The 18,917-nt window shown below is 44.4% G+C and overlaps 1 protein-coding gene across 2 annotated transcripts in view; it reads right to left on the bottom strand.

The window, feature by feature from the left end:
- Nucleotides 1-18,917, bottom strand: part of RERG (RAS like estrogen regulated growth inhibitor) — a 98,821-nt gene that overhangs the window by 53,408 nt on the left and 26,496 nt on the right. The window lies entirely within an intron of this gene.

The raw sequence follows: 18,917 nt of genomic DNA, 5'->3' as shown, positions 1-18,917 counted from the left end.
TCTGCCACCTGCCGTGTGGGGCTCCATACAGCTGCTTTCCACTTCCGGTTCATTCCCACAATGCGGCAAGAACCATCAGTAAAGAGAGCGTATTGTGTATCTTCTGCTGGCAGTTGGTTGTATGGTGGAGCTTCTTCAGCTCGTGTCTCTTCTTGTTCCCCTTCATCAGAGAGACCAAAGTTTTCACCTTCGGGCCAATTTGTAATGACCTCCAAAATCCCAGGGCGATTCAGTTTACCTATATGGGCGCGCTGAGTGATGAGAGCAATCCACTTGCTCCATGTAGCACTGGTGGCATGGTGAGTGGAGGGAACCTTGCCTTTGAACATCCACCCCAGCACGGGTAGTCGGGGTGCCAGGAGGAGTTGTGCTTCAGTGCCTATTACCTCCGAAGCAGCCTGGACTCCTTCATAGGCAGCCAGGATTTCTTTCTCTGTTGGAGTGTAGTTGGCTTCAGCCCCTCTGTAGCTTCGACTCCAAAATCCCAGTGGTCGACCCCGAGTCTCCTCAGGCACCTTCTGCCAAAGGCTCCAGGACAAGCCATGGTTCCCGGCTGCAGAGTAGAGCACATTCTTCACCTCTGGTCCTGTCCTGACTGGGCCAAGGGCTACTGCATGAGCAATCTCCTGCTTGATCTGTGCAAAGGCTTGTTGCTGCTCTGGGCCCCAGTGGAAAGTGTTCTTCTTACGGGTGACCAGGTAGAGAGGGCTCACGATCTGACTGTATTCGGGAATATGCATCCTCCAAAAACCTATGGCGCCTAGGAAAGCTTGTGTCTCTTTCTTATTGGTGGGTGGAGACATTGCTGTGATCTTGTTGATGACATCGGTGGGAATCTGACGCCGTCCGTCTTGCCACTTCACTCCCAGAAACTGGATCTCTTGAGCAGGTCCCTTGACTTTGTTCTTCTTGATGGCGAAGCCAGCTTTTAGGAGAATCTGGATAATTTTCTCCCCTTTCTCGAACACCTCTGCTGCTGTCTTCCCCCACACAATGATGTCATCAATATATTGCAAATGTTCTGGAGCCTCACCCTTTTCCAGTGCAGCCTGGATCAGTCCATGGCAGATGGTGGGGCTGTGCTTCCACCCCTGGGGCAATCGGTTCCAGGTGTACTGCACGCCTCTCCAGGTGAAAGCAAACTGAGGCCTGCATTCTGCTGCCAGAGGAATGGAGAAAAATGCATTGGCAATGTCTATAGTGGCGTACCACCTTGCTGCCTTGGACTCCAGCTCGTACTGGAGTTCCAGCATGTCCGGCACAGCAGCGCTCAGGGGTGGGGTCACTTCATTCAATGCACGATAGTCCACAGTCAATCTCCATTCTCCTTCAGATTTTCGCACAGGCCAGATGGGGCTGTTGAAGGGTGAGTGGGTCTTGCTGACCACCCCTTGGCTCTCCAGCTCTCGGATCATCTTATGGATGGGGATCACAGCATCTCGATTCGTTCGGTACTGTCGGCGGTGCACTGTTGAGGTGGCAATTGGCACTCGTTGCTCTTCCACCTTCAGGAGACCTACTGCAGATGGGCTGTCTGACAGTCCAGGCAAGCTGTTCAACTGCTTGACACCCTCTGTCTCTACAGCAGCTATTCCAAATGCCCATCTGAGTCCCTTTGGGTCTTTGAAATACCCACTTCGAAGGTAGTCTATGCCCAAAATACATGGGGCCTCTGGGCCAGTCACAATAGAGTGTTTCTTCCACTCATTTCCAGTCAGGCTCACCTCAGCTTCTACCAGAGTAAAATCCTGTGATCCCCCTGTCACACCAGCAATAGAAACAGACTCTGTCCCCACATGTCTCGATGGGATTAATGTGCATTGTGCACCAGTGTCAACCAAAGCTTTGTATTCTTGTGGTTCATATGTGCCAGGCCAACGAATCCACACAGTCCAAAAAACACGGTTTTCCCCAGCCTCTACCTGGCTAGAGGCAGGGCCCCTCTAAGCCTGGTTATCCTTCTTTCCCTGGGCATATGTCTTGGAGGTTCCTTCAAGGGGATCAAAAATATTGTCATTATCATCATATGTGACAGTTCGGTTACTGGCCACTGGAGCTGCTTCCCTTTTGGAACTTCCTCTCTGAATCTTCAGTTGTCTCACCCGTTGTGCCAGAGCAGAGGTAGGTTGTCTATGCCATCTCCTCATGTCTTCTCCACAATCACGCAAATAGAACCACAGCTCAGCTCGTGGGATGTACCTTCTCTCGCCGTCTGGGGAACGTCTGCGTTGGGTACCAGAACCTCTGATCTGTACCGCCGAGATTTGGAGAAAGCTCTCTTTAATCTCCTCCCTCAGTTTCTTGTGACCCTCCTCTATCTTGTCCTCTAATTTTTGAAGACGTGTTTCCACCGCTGCGATTCTGGCATGTGTTGGGCCATGTACAGCATCTGCATATGCTCGGAGCTTCCTTGCCATGTCAAGCACAGTCTCACCCCTCTCATCCCTCTTCATGATGGCTAAGGCAGAGGCATATTCATGTGGCCCGAGTCGTACGAGTTTTCGCCACATCACAGACGTGCATGGTACTAAGTCTGGGTTCCTAGTTGTTACATCATCTGAGAAGATAATCTCAACCACGGCCATTTCTCTCAGGCGTTGGATCCCTTGCTCTATTGTCTTCCACTGAGTCTGCTGCATATAGAGATCGTCTGCACACAGGTATCTTTCTGCTACACTTCTTAGGACCCGTTCCCAGAGGCTCTGAGAGTTAGCCCCCCTCATCATTCCTTGGTCTATGACAGTATCCTGTGACAGGGATCCCAAATGCCTGGCTTCCGTGCCATCCAAAATTGTAGCCTCGCCTGCAGCATCCCAGAGACGGACCAGCCAACTAATTATGGATTCATCAGACCTTCGAGTGTAGTCCTTCCTTAGGCCACGAAGGTCCTTCAGGGAATAAGACTCAATATTTGCATCTGATCTTGCACCTGCTGCTTTGACTCCTGATTTTACGTCAGGAGGCATTGAGGTTCCTTCTCCTGTATCATCACCATCATCATCATCATCATCCACTGGTCGATCAGTTTTTTTCCGTGCGTTTCCCACTTCTAGTACTGGTAGCAACAGCCATGGGTTTAGATGCTGGCTTAGGCTCACTGTCTGGTCTAGCTGCTGGCTCTGAGCCTGGGCTGTTGGCTACAGCTTGAGTGACTGGGATAGCTGATTTATCTCCCTGCCCCCCTGCCTCTGTCTGCTGCCCAACAGTATCTAACAAAGTGCGATAAGCATAGGCCAGGGCCCAGCTTATTGCAATTAGCCTTTTCTCCTTAGAATCGTCATGGCACTTCTCCTTTAGGTATTTCCCCACCTCTGCTGCGTTCTGAATTTGTTCCCGTGGGAAATCCCAGTCTACAGGATCAGAAAATTCCTTCAGGGTTTGGCCTATATTTTCCCATTCTCCACCCCACTCAGGATTTTTCACGCCTGCATCTGCTTCTGGATCAGGGTCTCACCAGCTCCTCTGGATATCTCAGCCCTCATTCTAGAGAAGCTGCAGACCATATAGAGGAAACTTACCAAATTAAATACCAGAAAGATGGTCTCTTTAACATTCAGGGAAACTGAACATTCTCAAAAAGTGACATAACCGATCCAAAGGAGAAGAGGGAAAGGGAAGGCTGGAAAGTCTCATTCTTAGCTCCTCCTCTAACAGACTGAGTGTAGTTACTAATAAATTCCCAAAACATACCACTGGAATTGGATGCAGGGTAGGATGAAGAAACCATAAACCATACATGCTGTAAACAGAGGTCAGTATCTTTTTGAACGCTTTATAAATCATTATCACCAAGGCCAGCACAACCGCTATTCCAATCCGTACCCCTCTACCGTAAAAATTACTTGTTAAGGACAATAATCCTAATGACCAGAAAGGTATTGAAACCTCAAAAAGGTCTAGAGCCCAGAGCCATACAGAGGCGTTCTCAACCAGAGACATCAGGGGTTCAAGCAGCATAGCTACTAACTGCTTTAACAACAACAGACACACAATTAATAGGGCTTTTTTCCACATTTTCCAGCCGCGCGTTGGGCGCCAATTCATGTATTTGTCTAGGTTTAGAGCAAATTTGGGAAGAATCCCCCCAAAGGAGCTCTGGTGGGAAAAGCAGATCCAATCGGCCCCTCCCCCCAACTGGTCCGGGAGGAAAGAAAAATACCTCCTTGGAGAAAGGTGGAAAAAAACCCCTGTTTATTAAACAATAAGACCAAAACAGTATCAAAACAATGAGACCCCTTGCCACTCTAAAAGAGATGACAAACTGAGAAAAAAACCCCGAGTTCAAGCAGCAGCTCACTCAGTCTCTGATCAGTCCCTCCGGTGCTGGAATTGTCGCAGGCCAGGCCTGGCCTGGTGGGCCACAACTGCAGCTGCCGGTGTTCTCCTGGGTGTTCAGTCCAGAGCAGTTCCAAGAGGTCCAAAGAAAAGGGAAAAAACAGTCCAGGGAACTTCTTTGCCTCAGCTAGCTAACACTAACTAAAAAGCAAAAGAAGAGCTCTCTGTCCCGCTGTCTGTCCGCAGACAACACAGTCAGGAGCAGGAATGTGGAGGAGTGCAGTGTCTGAAAACAAACTGCGCGCTTCTTCTCCCTCCCCCTTCACTCTCTGTAACACTCTTAAAGGTACAAAACTTATTATTATTCAGCATAAACAGAATGAGACGATTGGGGATAAAAGCATCATATAGTCAACCCAGGACATGACATAGGCAGGATTGTATCTGTGATTGTATCTGTGATTTTTCTGCACAAAATCCACTGTGTTCCTTCAGGCTATATAACCACTCTGAGGTTGATTTCCTCCTGGTGGAGTATTCCAGGACAAGGCAAAGGTACCATTTTTTTATTGTGCAATACATTGTGCAGTTAATGCCTAGGATGTAAATTAAATATCTGTTATGACAAGGCCTCCCCAGTCCACAAGTGCAGGCCATGCTCAGACCCACCCTCTGACGTTCGTTTTTCAAAGGATGATTTAAATAACTCTATGCATATCAAAAGGATCTAGATCCTTAGCAAAAGGAATTCAGAGCTGGCAATGGTAATTTATTTTGAGCAATTAGTCACTGCCCTGTCAATGCCAGCAGAGTTCAGCAGGAGTTTCATGGGTACAAAATTGGGCTTCATCTTTAAGCCCAAAGCATTGCTAACAGCAGTAAAAACTACAGTTCTACTCTGATAATTTAATCTCAAATTTGCACAGATTTTTTAAGCCTAGATTTAGTCTCTGCTCTCCTGCCTCAGATTTACAGTGAGATAAGCCAGTAAAATCAGAGCTGGCACAAAAGGGCCGTGGCAGAGCAGAGAACCTGGTCAGAGACCACCTCTTCCCATCTCACTGTCATTTGCTACTTCACAGTAACGTGAGCAGCCAGCCTCTAAAAGTGATGAAATTTAGTGCAATAAGGGCTGGCAGAATGGTTTACCACCTCCAAGGTCTCCCAGCCACATTTTTAACCAGGGTATGTCACAAACTCAAGGCTAACTCAAACCCAAATGTTCCCAAAGTTGTCCCAGACCATTCCAGATTTTTCAACATTGTGCTGCAGTTGAGATATAAATCTCTGTATGCATTCATTTTTCCATGGAAGTCATTGAGGCTGGAAAATAGGAATAATCAGACTTTCTCACCAGACTTCACATTCTCCTTGGCTCCTGCCAATTCCAAACTGACATGGGAGCACTCTATCCCGAGGAATTCTGCTGCCCCTGGTTCTGGCTGACATCAAGAAGTGTTGAGGTATGTGCAAAAAGTTAACATTTCCCCCCTCTGAATCTCAAGCAGCACACAAAGTTCAGATGCAGTCACAACCAGATGTCAGTTGTGAGTTCTCCATGTCCTTGCTGCAGATATTTCATTTCTAAAAGCAGCCTGTTAATGTCAAACATTTCCATTCTAGCATTCAGAGATTATGAGTTTATTGCAGCAGCTGTAATCTTCCTCTATTTTAAGGGAAATATATTAGGAGACATTTTAAATGCATTTTCCTCTATTAACATAAATCTTGGCATCTTGTGTAATAAAGTCAAATAACAGGGCATAAATTACACCAAAAGCCCTGAAACAATAAAGAAGTCCTAAAGGAAAAATCAAATAAAATTAAGATTTCAGGTTTAAAATTTTTGTGTGGGAATGGAATTCCTCACACCAGGTAGTCCTTCTGTCACCAGCACACAAAAACTGAGGTGCTACTAATGGGACACAAAGCTTTTCACCAGAGGGCTTTAATCCCTGCAGCTCCACAGTGTGTGGAAAACATGAGGCTCCACTGTCTGGCTGCTTCTTGGTGGCTTCTGCAGAGTAAGTTCCATGGACACATTAGAAACAGGCTAATGTAGAAACTTGAAATCCCCATTTCAAGTTTATTTTTTTGCTTATGGGTAGCTATAGCCTAGGCTGCTCAGGGCAAATTCAACTTCAACAGCATGTGCTCAACACCCTCAACATTGTCTAAACTCTGCAAGGATGATAGTGCAGCATGAGAAAACAGAGATGGCAATTGATTCTTTCATTAATTCAGCATAATTCATAAATATTTTGGGTGATCTCTTCAATTAAAGTCCCTGGATTTACACTCCATATTTAGTTAGGTTGTTGTCGTGCCCTAATGGCAATTCAGGCTTGTTAGGGACTTATTTATGGAAACTTCCTCTCATTGCTGGGAGACTACAAATGATCTATTGTATGCTTGATTGTTTCAGATGCTCTGGTTTACATGACCTTTCTTCTAGCTGCATAGCTAAATTCAACCTAGGCTGAGAAAATGCCATGAACATTATTTCAAGTAGAAGAAATTTCTGCGCAGCCTTAAGCCCACTCTTCCCCTTTTTTTGCTATCTCTTTGTTCACCCACTCTTTTTTGATTTGATGCCTATTTCTGTTTAAGACACTATCTGATGTTTCATTTATTCCAAATGAAAATAAGAAAGGAGGGAAATCAGAAGAGAGATAAAACTTAAGGAAACACTCTGTATGAGCTGAGGTCAGTGTAGTAAAGCCCTTGATACAGCAGCAAATCCAGCAACACTTTTTCTGCCAGGGAACAAATCTTTGTGTGCCTGTCAAAGTGCTCTGCCACTCCCCCAGAACTTTCTTGCGCTCTTAGAAAGCTGAAAACTAAAATGAAGGTAGAGTTTCTGAGGTTGTACACACCGTGTGCCTGAAAGTGCTCTATTTTTGACTCCTATTATCTCTTTCTTTTGGCTTGTTCAAGTGTATTTTTAGTGTTTGTTCCATGCATAACATTCAATAAGGAGCCAAGTTGGAATAAGGGCTGCATTCTGTAAGGGCTGAAGCTCCAGGTGACCATGCTGGCTTCTGCCAGGGGCTCCAGGAGGAGGTGAGGCAGGGGGGACATTGGATTTCCCTCCAAATATTAAACAGGAATCCTGCTGGAAGACCACACATGAGCAAGGTTTCCTGCAGCCCTTTACACCATCCGGGGTAAATAAAGGGGAGGCACTTGGGGCTTTTTGCTGGGCCAGGGAGCTGCAGCTTCACATGTAATACCCAAAGGAGTTGAGCTCTGAACCCTTCTGCTCTCACAGCCCAAGCTGCACCTGCATCCCTGCTGGAAACAAGTGTGGGCAGTGATGCCACCCTGGAGGGGGATAGAATATAAGAAAATAAAGATAGTGTACAAAGCGATCTTACCCCTAAGGAGCTGCAGCTGGGCCAATTATCAAAGATGAGAACAGGCTTGAGTTTAACAGGCCACAGCTGTAACCAGTGAAAAGAAGAGTGCTATAAAAGAGTGGGGTGGCTGAGTGAGAAGGGAACTGGAGTCAGTGCTCTGAGGAGCTGCCCACCAGAAACACCAGGAAGGTATGAAACTTTTATGATAAGGAGACAACAGTATGGAACCTCTGCAATGAGGTGACAACACCGCCCCTGCCTCTCTCCTGAGCATCCTGTGACATTCTCCATTGGTGAATGCCACTTGTTGCTGCCTCAGTCTTAAGGAGCTCCAAGCAGAGTGGAGTGATTCCTACAGATGATACCTGGTTTTAAACACACTGGTATGATATTTTCCCTATTTGCCACAGGCTGATTTGACTCATGGTCACAGCTGCTGATTCATTATAACCCTCAAGTCCTTGCTGGACACAGTGATTGTCAGACAGACAGCCCCCAGGCTGTGCTCATGCCATTAATATCTTCTGCCTGATTGCCACAATTTCCACTAGTCAATGTTGTATAAAAACCTTTTTCTAAAGAGAAGTTAAAGAATTTTTCTAAAGAGAAGTGAAAGAATCTTTTCCTTGAAAGAACAGTCATCTTACACCACGTATCCAATGCACCAGGATAATTCTGAATTCTTACACTGTTCTCTGAACACTTCTTGTCCGCCCCAGCATAATATCACATGTATGTTTTCCAACCCATAATGAAAATTATCAATTATTATGCTGCCCTGTGTCTTTCAGAGCTCAGGGATTAACAAAGGGTATTTGCATCCTGAGCTATTGTCTCTCTGCCCCTGTCTCTCTTCTCTGCCCAGTTCTTCTCCTGAACCATTTTCTCTTTGATACTTCCCTGAGCAAGCAGTTTTCCCATAAATAGTTCCTGACTGAACTGGGAAGACTGGTTCTTTATTATTCACTCAAGGCTGAGTGGTTCAATTCTCAAAAAACAATCCTTGATCCCACTGCAAAGCACCAAGATACTGAAACTCGCTTCAGAATAAATGGAAAAATTGTTGCAAGTTTCTTTGGTACTTCAGGTTAAAATCCAGCTGTGATTTGACGTTTGAAGTTTAGACAACTTCCGCTTTTTCATTCTTCTGAGCATCTTGGTGCACGATGCACTCAGTTGTGTCTAGCACCCAGCCTAGCTATTTTGTATTTTTATTTATCTGCCTCTTCTGACCACAAAAACAAGCCTGGCCAACATCCCCAGCAAAGGCTGGGTCAAGCTGACTATAATAAGCAAAGCTAACAAAGTTAATGCAAATAAGATTTGCAGAGTCTATTACACTGAGTACCTTAGTGAGTGGTTCAAACTTGCTGGGAATGTGCACTGGGCTAAACCAGAACCAGAAGTTATCCTTGGATCCCCCTTGAGCCTGAAAAGTTAATTTCTAACTTCTGTTATTTTTTTTCTATTCCAGTGAAAGCTTTTGCTTTGAAACTTGAAGTCACACTCTGATCCCTGTTTTTATTACTAAGCAAGAAATTTATGACTCTTGGATATAAGGATGAGATGAAAATGTAACCAAACCCATTATAAAGACTCAAAAACATAAATATGAAATACAATAAGTATTTTCTCTTTTTTTCCTAAGTTACAAGGCGAGTTCCATCAGTTTGTGAAGAAATCCCTTCATTTGAGATGAAATATAGGTCATGATTTCTGAGTCCTTGGGCTTGGCAGCATGAATTTTGGCCTGTAGCTCAAAGTGGAGCTGGCCATCTGCACTTTGGGAATCCATTACTGTTGTCACAATCACACAGGGTATTATAGCAACTGCCCAAAGCAAAACAAAACCAAACCAAAATACTTCAAGATACTATGGTCATTATAACCATCTGCCTATCTATTTATAAACCAGTTTGCTGAGGTGCTGCACTCATTCTGGAGGCAATAACTTGCCACTCCTGTTTATTTTTGCAGGTGTCCTTGAACCACGTTTAAAAAAAGCAAAACCAGCACAGGGTTGAGAAGGGGAGAACTTGTTTGCTGCACTGGGTGAAACAGTAGGTCCTTTTCTCAGAGCCTGAAAAACAATACATCAACTGCAGTGAAGAATTTCTGGAGTTGGTTCAATTCATTTGACACTTTGGGGAATACTAACTGGGCATTCAATAGTTCAGCACTGTGGGAGTGGGGTAAACCAATCCAGGAAAGCCATCGGCCATGGGGAAAGAAATTTCCTCTCTCAAACTTATTGTTCCTGTGTGTCAAAGGTGGTCCCAAGGGATTCTACTTGTTGCTGACACATTCAAGAAATCATTTAATTTTCCCACCTCTTTTTTTTTTAAAAAAAATTACTTATTTTTTTTAAACTGGCAGAAGCAGGCAAGAGAGTTAAGTATCCCAAAGGCAGAAGAGAAATCTTATGAAGGAAATGTTGAGAAGAGAGGCAAGATAGCTAACAAATGACAAAAGTGCCAGACCTGCTTGTTTCCACTGCCCTTGGAATGCTGGGCTGTCCATGTATGTATGTGTGAACAAATAATTAATGCATCTGCAAAAAGATTATTTACATGACTGCTCTCTCTGCTGACTGGAAATAGAGCAGCTCTCTTGAACACGTCAGAATTCTGCCTTTGTGGTAGCTGAGCTCACCACAAAACTGAGACAGAAGGTCCTTGGAACATGAAGCTGTGAGATAAATGTTGCTAACCTGCTGCAGGATGTGCCAGATGCAGCCCTGCTCTCCAGATGTGCTTGAGAAGCCATCAGAAATGAAAGAATCCAGGAGAAGCAAGACCCTGTCACTACAGAACACGAAACAACATGAGCGCATCCCGCTGCTCTCAAGGTGAAGAAAAGAGAAGTTTATTTTCTGACTCCAACATTTATTGTTTTCCAAAACGGACAGTGGATTGGAGGGTGAAAGTGCCACCTCTCCAATGACACTGGACAAGCCAACAGTCCATCAAATTTCTCCTCCTCCATAAAAGAATGCAAAATAGTAAGTTATTTACAGAAAGTGTGTGAGAAAGTTTGCTACGAGAATGTAAACATCAGAAGGCTTAGAAAATCTTAAAAAATCAGGGTGACAAGACCCTTTCTATTTCTCCTCCAAACCAGAGTTATCTGGCTGTCCCTGAGGGGAACAGTGAAGTCCCTTGACAGTGACAAACACTTTTCACAAAGCAGGAGTTACACCAGTGAGCATGCAGAACATCAGGCATCTCCTAAATGCATTTGTTTTCCTTTCATACAGTCAAAAAGGAAAACACACAATTATCACATTTGCATAATTCCTTTACAAAACTAGTCTCTCAGCAGTTTGAAAGACATTGCTTCATCTCCTTCTCATTTCCTGCAGGGATATTATTGTCATCTGGAAAATTCAAGTCCACCTGACAACAAATTTTCTGGTTGAAACTAATAGCAACACAGCAACAGCTTTCAAACATTCTTTGCACTGCTTGGTTAGGAAGCCAGGATTAAAGATATACTGTGTTTCTCTGCTTCACTAAAAGCCTGTACTTCAATGTTTTAAAGCTTCTAAAATTGTGTGCCAATAGTATCATATCTGTCACTGGCAACAGTGTTCACTCTGCCAGTGGCAGAATTCAGCTATGGAGAACTTACTGTGGTTTTCCTCCTGTTGTGGAAGATCCACAGTAGGCCATAATTTCTCACATACTAGGTATTTTCCTTGAAATTTCAACACATGCAAATCTTCCTCACTTCTTTGCAAAGTTTAGCAGTCCTGTCAACACTGTTACCCTAGGATCTCACATTAATTAATTTATCCTCACAGCACTCCTTTGTTAGATGCCAGATTTTTCAGAGAGCTCAGACTCAAATTTTTGAGTGCTCAACACCTAAATTGGAGCCAGATTTTCCCGAAAAACCAAGTTCTCTTTTGGTTTCTTAAAGAAGGTGCAAATTTTTCAAAGTTTCCACCAACCCTAGCAGCAGTGCCTGCTGCCCAGATTGTGTGAGAAGCTGAGGACTCAGTGTGCTAAACTTCTTCCCCACCTATGAACATTTTGGTGCCTGAAGGGGAGGTGATTTCCTTGTGAAGTCTGGCTGTCAGAATGGGAGGCTGAGCTCTTTGTGAAAACCTGGAGCTCTATTGTAAGGTTATCACTGCTTTGCAAGAGACAAAGTGACAGCTCAGAGCGAGGGCCCGGAGCCACGGAACATTTGTGGAACAGGTGGAAATGAGATCAGCGCCCAGGCTGTCAAACCACCCATTTCTGTCCACGGAGCTGGGCTGCAGTGGGGCTGGCGTGTGACAGAGTGTTCAGCACAGAGAGAGCTGTGTGTCACAGGCTGTGACGTGGGCACAGGCAGGAACACGAGCTCAGCAGCATCCTGGTGATGACAGAGCTGCTGCATGAGGCACAGGCAGCGAGGCAGAGTGAGGCAAGTTCCTGGAAAGCCACAAGATAATGCTCTGCTCTCCTCCTACTTGGTGGAACTGAGAAATACAGATGTACTATCTGTGCGTACGTCTCAGAATTAAAGCAATCTACAAAGGAAAAAAGTGGTTTCTGGGTCATTTTTGTTTAGTTGTTTTCTTTTTTGTTTTTTTTTTTTTGGTTTTTCTTTTGTTTTGGTTTGGTATTTTTCCTGCACAAATTACTGTCTTTTACTGTCTCTGGCTTACAGCTTGAACACACTGCCCTGTGATACAGATTCATCCACTGCAACTCTGTGAGCCCATGAAGTCACCAAAGGCTCCTGCTCAGCACAGCCCCAAGGAAGAGAGAAACCCACAGGTCAGAATGAGCAGGCAAGCACAGATATGCACTGCTGAATGGCACAGGGGAAGAGAGCAAGAGTGGGAAATAGAAAAACCTCATTAACACTGTCCACTCATCAGGTTACCCCGTCTTTGTTTTGGACTGTGCTAAGCAGCTCCTTCTGAGACAAATTGGGCTCTGGGGAGAACTCAGGGCTAAGAACCAGTCTTTAAAGTCAATTTTGTGTAGCAGCAGAGGCAGAGCCACAAAGCCTTGCCAACAGAAAAGTTTAATTACCCTGAGCAGGCACACATCTCAGCTGTTGCACTTCTTCCTGAGTGACCATTTTCAGTGCTCACACTGTGAGATCGGAACTTTTTCACAGGGAGCAGCCACACCAAAGGCTGAGGACCCACCACAGCCATGCCCAAAGCAATGCTTGTGGTGGCACAGGAGTTTAGCTCAAAGGAGCCAAACAAAAACTTACCGTACAAAAAACCCTTACTTTTCAGATACAGAATCCACCCCTACTTCGAGACTGTAGGCAGAGCTAATTTTCAAGCATTCCTACTTAAGCTCTGATGACTGTTAGGCACCACATTTTTTACTTCTGACAATAGTGTCTCAGTTTTTAAGGGTCAGGAGCAAAAGTTACAGTCACAGATGTGCTGATCACCAACAGTGCACGTAGGTAGTGGTGGCTGGTTGTTCATCCTCTGTAAAAGCAGCTGAAGCAAGTTTCAAGGTGGGATTCTCAAGCCCAAGGTACTTTCACAGTTTCCTGTTATCTCTCATTTTCCCAGTCATGTAGGCAGCTCCTTGTCCACTCCCTCCTTCCATACAATAGCTTAATTTTTAAAATTATTTCCATCCAGGCTGTGTTAATGTGACAGATGGGAGTTCTCTGTTAGCTCCCTCCTGGTGAAACATTTATAAGGAGTTGTGTGGCTTCAGAAGGCAACATCATAGAAAATTGGGAGGTGGAGGGTGTCGAGGGAGAAGCTTTCCTATTTTAATTTTAAGCAGTAGGAGCATGAGTAGAGTGAGTCACAGCTCTTCAAATATGAATCCCAAAGCAGATAACAAAATGGGAAGAGGAGAAATATAGATCAAGCAGACAGAGCAAACAATGCTGTAAATCCCTGCAGACCTGGGTGGCAATTTGCTTGCAAAACGCCCAGGGAATGGGCTGAGGTGCCACCCATGGCTGTTTTAGCCACAGGGGAAGGTGAATCATTGCAGGTGACTTCAGACATGAGTGGAGCTGTGGTGATGGGCTGCAGGATGGCCAAGGGGCCACAGTTTGTGTTCCCAGTCCTGCAGGGAGGGAGAATGGAGGGTGTGCAATGCCTAGGAGGAGCTGCCTTTTCCAGAGCCAGCTGGGATGTTTACCCAGCCTAGAAAGAAGGAACAGTGATTAATTATCCAGCCTAGAAAGAGGGAACAGTGATTAATTACCCAGAAATTAATTACCTAGAACGAGAGAAGAGTGATTAATTACCCAGCCTAGAAAGAGGGAACTGTGATTAATTACCCAGCCTAGAAAGAGGGAACAGTGATTGCCATCACACAGAACATGAAGGGTGGGTGGGGAAGATATTTCCAGTTTTGCCCCTGCACCCCCTCCTGGCAGTATCAGTACCATGAATACTCCTAAAATGTGATGGTTTCCCAGCAACAGGGCTGGAATAACACCTCATGGATGAGTGGAACCTGTGCAACACTCACAATCATCCTGAGGGCTAATTTTGTCAATCAGGGAATACCACTGATGTTTTTCCCAATCAAAAGGAGGGAACAGATGTGTGTTTTTTCCTGAAGTCCTTATTTATTTGTTTTGGCCAACAGCAGGTTCCATTTGCTCTCCTGGATGGCTTCAGCACAACATCAGCCTGGATCACCTGCATGGCACAGCAGGGTTTAGCTCATGAAGAGGATAATTATCTTTATGATAACTAGCTCATGAAGAGATAGTTATCTTCATGGTGGTATTTAGACACCCAGACCTCTCTTGGTTGCTATGTCCAACACACCTTTAATCTGGTCTTTATTTTGCCTCTGCCAGATTGCACAGTTAGACAGCAGGGCATGCTTTCCTGTTTGCTTAGCTGGAGCCATTGCACTTCAATGTTTACTAGCATGGTTGAGGAAAAATTCCAGGAGGGTTTGGTTTGGGGTTTTTTTACTTTTTTTTTTTTTCCATTGGCATTTGTTTATTTGTCAAAGTTGAAACGTTTTGAAGACATGGTTTGGTTTTGACAGTTTTTCTTCACAACCCAGGAAGTTTTAGGATCAGTCAGCACAAAGGCTGGGTTTCTTAGGGCTCTTGGCATTGCACTGCCTGTGGGGAAGAGAGCCAAGATGTCTACTTCAGAGCCCTAGTCCCATGTCTTTTTATAGAGGATTTAAAAACATGTCTCTCATCAGAATATTACCAAAATTCAAACCATCTAAATTTTCTCTTAAGCAGAACCACCTTTCAATGCACAACTGCAATATCTATGCACTTAGCAACATTGCCAGAGGCACAAAAGTACAAAGCAGGGCTATTTGGAATATTATCCAGCACCTACTTGTATTACAAACAATAATGCAGTGTCCTGCTAGAGCACACGTGGAACAGAAGTTCTCCTCTTGTTGATTCATTGCCACCAAGATGACAAAGTCTGACTGGAAATGAATGCACCTTGCTGGATCTGGGACAGATTCCAGATGCTTCTCACTGGCCTTTCTGATCCAAATGCTCCCCAAACTTTTCGCAGCCATGATATTTTTAGACCTCTCCAGCATCTTGTGCCTCGGGGCTTTGTGGCAGGGCTGGGAGGTGGAGGAAACACAGCAAGCCCCTGTTCCATAAATGAGAGGGCTGGAAGCAGGAGGCTGCCAAAGATCACAGAGCAGAGCCAGGAGAGCAGGACAGATGGCCACCCTTGCAGGAGAGAGGAGCTCTGTTATTCCTGGCACACCCAGGCACCTCCATCCTGCCAGCCTCCCAACTCTGGAAGCTGGGATGGCTGCAGGAGCCCAGCATTTTCTGTCCAGAAAAGTCACAGCTACTTTGTGCTATAAAAAAGAATCCATGCTTTCCCCCCAGGCCGGGTACATTTCAGGAGAAAGTGAAACAACTTGCTCTGAGTGGCAAGTGTGAAATGCTGGGAGCCAGTGCAGAACCCTGCTGGGAGCAGAGCTCCACATCCCTCTGTGCTCCTGCTGTGCCCCACAGGGATTTAGGGACTAAATATTTCATTTCTCCTGCAGAAAGGACTCTGGTGTTTTCTCAGGAGCTTGATATTGTGCAATGGCTTCATCTCACAGGGTGCAGAGAACTTCAGCATCCTGGGCTGTTACAGCATTTTGAGCACCAGTGAACACACTGCCTGCATAGCATCTGTTACCATGGCCTGCAAGCACTCAATTCCAGAAAGAAGAGCAGCTGTAGTAAAGTAAAAGCTGTAGTAAATACACAGCATATAGCTGCACACTACATTAGAAGTGTTATGGAAAGCAAATGAGGCACATCCATTTCTTCCACAGCCTCCTGCCACCTGCACCCCAAAGAGTGGCCCAGTTTCACTGCAGAACTTTCTCTCAAATTGCTGAGGCTGCACCTGCTTACTCAGTGCTGGTAAATTTGACTTACAAGCACAAAATTACTCTGGCATCTCCAGGTCTGTTTTCACTGCAGCTCACGGGCCATGAATAATTAACTACAGCTCTGCCACTGAGGCATCTGCCTTGGCATGGAAATCCAGGACTGGGGCTGCAGCTGAATTCAGCATTTCAGAATAACTTCAAATTAAGTCTTCCTCTTTGGTTCACTTTGGGAATATGACAAGTGACGAAGAACTGCACCTAGACTTATCCTTTGTTGCTTCCTGCATTACAAATATGAATCAGTGTGGGGATGTCAAGCAGCACCTGCTTGTTTGTCTGGATGTATTTTACTCCAGAGCTATTTTCTAGGCATTATTCTGCTCTGGGAGGTAATCTTTGGTACTTGGTACACTCATGGTAATCTTTGCTCTTGGTCTGTGTTTGCACAGCACAGCACCTAACACAACCTGAAGTGCTACAGCCATGGAAGGAACTCACTCTGGGAGGAGCAACACTGAGCGAGTCCAGGTGTTTTTACAGATGTTGCTCCCAAGATTAAGCTCAGATGTCCAAAGAGGAGAGCTTACAATGGCCAATTTCTACAGCCAGCGCTTTACATGCACTGTCAGGACACAATATGCTTCAGGTAACTTTATCTATTTGTCAAATTTGGATGTAGCTTGGTCAGCAAATAATTAAAATAAGAGACATATGGCTAAATAGAGCAAGATGGAATGATGGAGCGAAAAATGAAGTTTCCTTAGGAAACCAGGACCACAAAAACAACAGTGAAATGGAACTTTTGGATTCACATATTTTCTTATTCCACATTTTTTTTTGTGACAGTTCACACTTTTCCGTAAGTACCTCCCGTTATTGCTTTTCCCTTGCCAATTAGATTTGTGCTTCTTGTATAATTAAATCTGAACCTCCCAATTTCTCAGAGATAGAATTATAGTATAAAAAATAGTGGACTACAGGAAGCTAATGTGAGGTTAGAAGAGTAAACACAAAGCACATTTAAAATACTTCCTCAGTAACATATACCATGGCAGTATACAGATGAATATTCCCATCTCAAATCAGATCTATTTCAGTCTTAGCAAACTCTGCTTAAACATTGTTGTGGGCTTTTTTTCCCTCTACAGTCCAGTTTAAGCAGAAGCAAATAGTCACAAAAATCTCATTATAAAATGTATTTCTGCAATACTTCCAAACTATTTTAGGAGGTTCTGAAACCTTAGAGAAATACAATCAAAACAGATTTTTTGTGTTCCTTCCTAACCAAGTTATGTGAAAGTTTGACATACCATTCTAACAGCAAGATCTCTTACACAAGAGAATAGTTTTATAACAAGATGGTTGCAAAACAGTTCCTTTTTATTTCTTTAGTTTTGAAGAAAAAACCTGAGATTTATAAGTGATCTCCTTCCACAGCATTTCAAAAGGTGAAATATGCTTGTGGAACAGTATTGTGGCCTTGGTTCAGCACAATTCCTGGTGTAAGGATACAGGACAAAAACATTGCACAGGATATTTGTTGACCCTTTGTACAAGGCTGTACACTGAGATACAAATCTAATTTTAAAAAAAGCCATAGTGATGGGAAGACTACTTCATCTCCATCCTGGAAATGTTCCATCATTCCCATCTGCACAAAGGGAAAACAGGAATGAAACCATGAGGATTTATGAAAAACTGAAGCTGAATACTGGCAAGTTTTCAATATATACTTCTCAAATCTGCAGCCCCCTGGGAATTCTGTGTGATAGGTTGATAGTGCCCATGTCCTGATGTAACTTGTGGAGTGTTGTAAAGAAAGGATTCCTCTTTACTCTGATGGAGTGCACAGATTGATAAACTCTCCCAATAAACTCTCCTTCAGCTATTAAGAGCTGAAATATTGTGCTTTTGCTGGATAACTCATAAGTTACTCAGACATAAACATCACATCATTAGCAAGGCCAGATTCAAATGTAGCTGTAAATCATGAAAATAAAGCTTTTACTTATAGATCATGGCTTGTAATTTTGAAAATTTATGCTCAAACAATTTTCCTCATCAAGAGTGAGTAATTAAGCCATAGCTTTAAAAACTGTATTTCAGCACCACAGTAACTTCAGGGCTTGCTGATTTCCTTGGGATGTAGGAATGTACTCTGGGCTGACCATTCAGGTATAATATTCTCCATTTCAGTAGCTGGAAACAGGCTGCTGCACATGTCAGAATTATTCATACTGTCTAAAAGTCTCTCCCAAATTGTTCCACACTCAGTTTTGCTGGTGTTTCACTCTTTTAATGGGCTTAGATTGTGAAGTGTGGTGCATGTTTATAGAACGGTGTCTTCTCTGTCCATCAGCTTCATTCCAGAGTGATGTGCCAAGCAGAGAGAGCAGCCAGGGAGCTTTGCTGAGAGCTCTGTCCCCCTGCCTGCCCTGTCACTCGCACCAGTGGCCCCAGGGCAGCTGCTTCTCCACCACCCTCTCACAGGGCAAAGCCCTGATGGGACATGGAGACGGGAATTCCCTGATGGGGAACCTGCTGGATTGCACAGAGGCTCCAGCCCTTGTGTTTTGCCCACAGAAGATTGTGGACTTTGGGTTTCTCTATGGATGTAGGAATCAGTGGTGGTGTAGAATTTTTTTTAGATGATGGTTTAAGTGAAATATGGGCTCAGTCAAATGTTTGTCTGGCATATGGGTGACAAAGTTTCCAGTGTCCATGGTCCAGACAAGAGGATGAGATGTTGGAACCCTGGGTGCTGAGAATTTTAAACTTTCTGTGCTGAAAGGCACAGACCCTCAAGACAACATTACATTTGACCTCGGGCTGTGCCGAAGCTTCTAAAATTGATTAATAGCACTGGAATTATGGGTGTGGAGTTTGAATAGGACTCTGTAATATCACAGGGTGGAAAACTCAGAGTTTAAGGTTTTACAATATAGCAATATATGTA

The sequence above is a fragment of the Zonotrichia leucophrys genome, chromosome 1A (assembly GCF_028769735.1).
Source record: "Zonotrichia leucophrys gambelii isolate GWCS_2022_RI chromosome 1A, RI_Zleu_2.0, whole genome shotgun sequence".
Lineage (NCBI taxonomy): Eukaryota > Metazoa > Chordata > Aves > Passeriformes > Passerellidae > Zonotrichia > Zonotrichia leucophrys.
The sequence above is the reverse complement of the archived record's forward strand: the minus strand, read 5'-3'. Positions and strand labels throughout refer to the sequence as shown.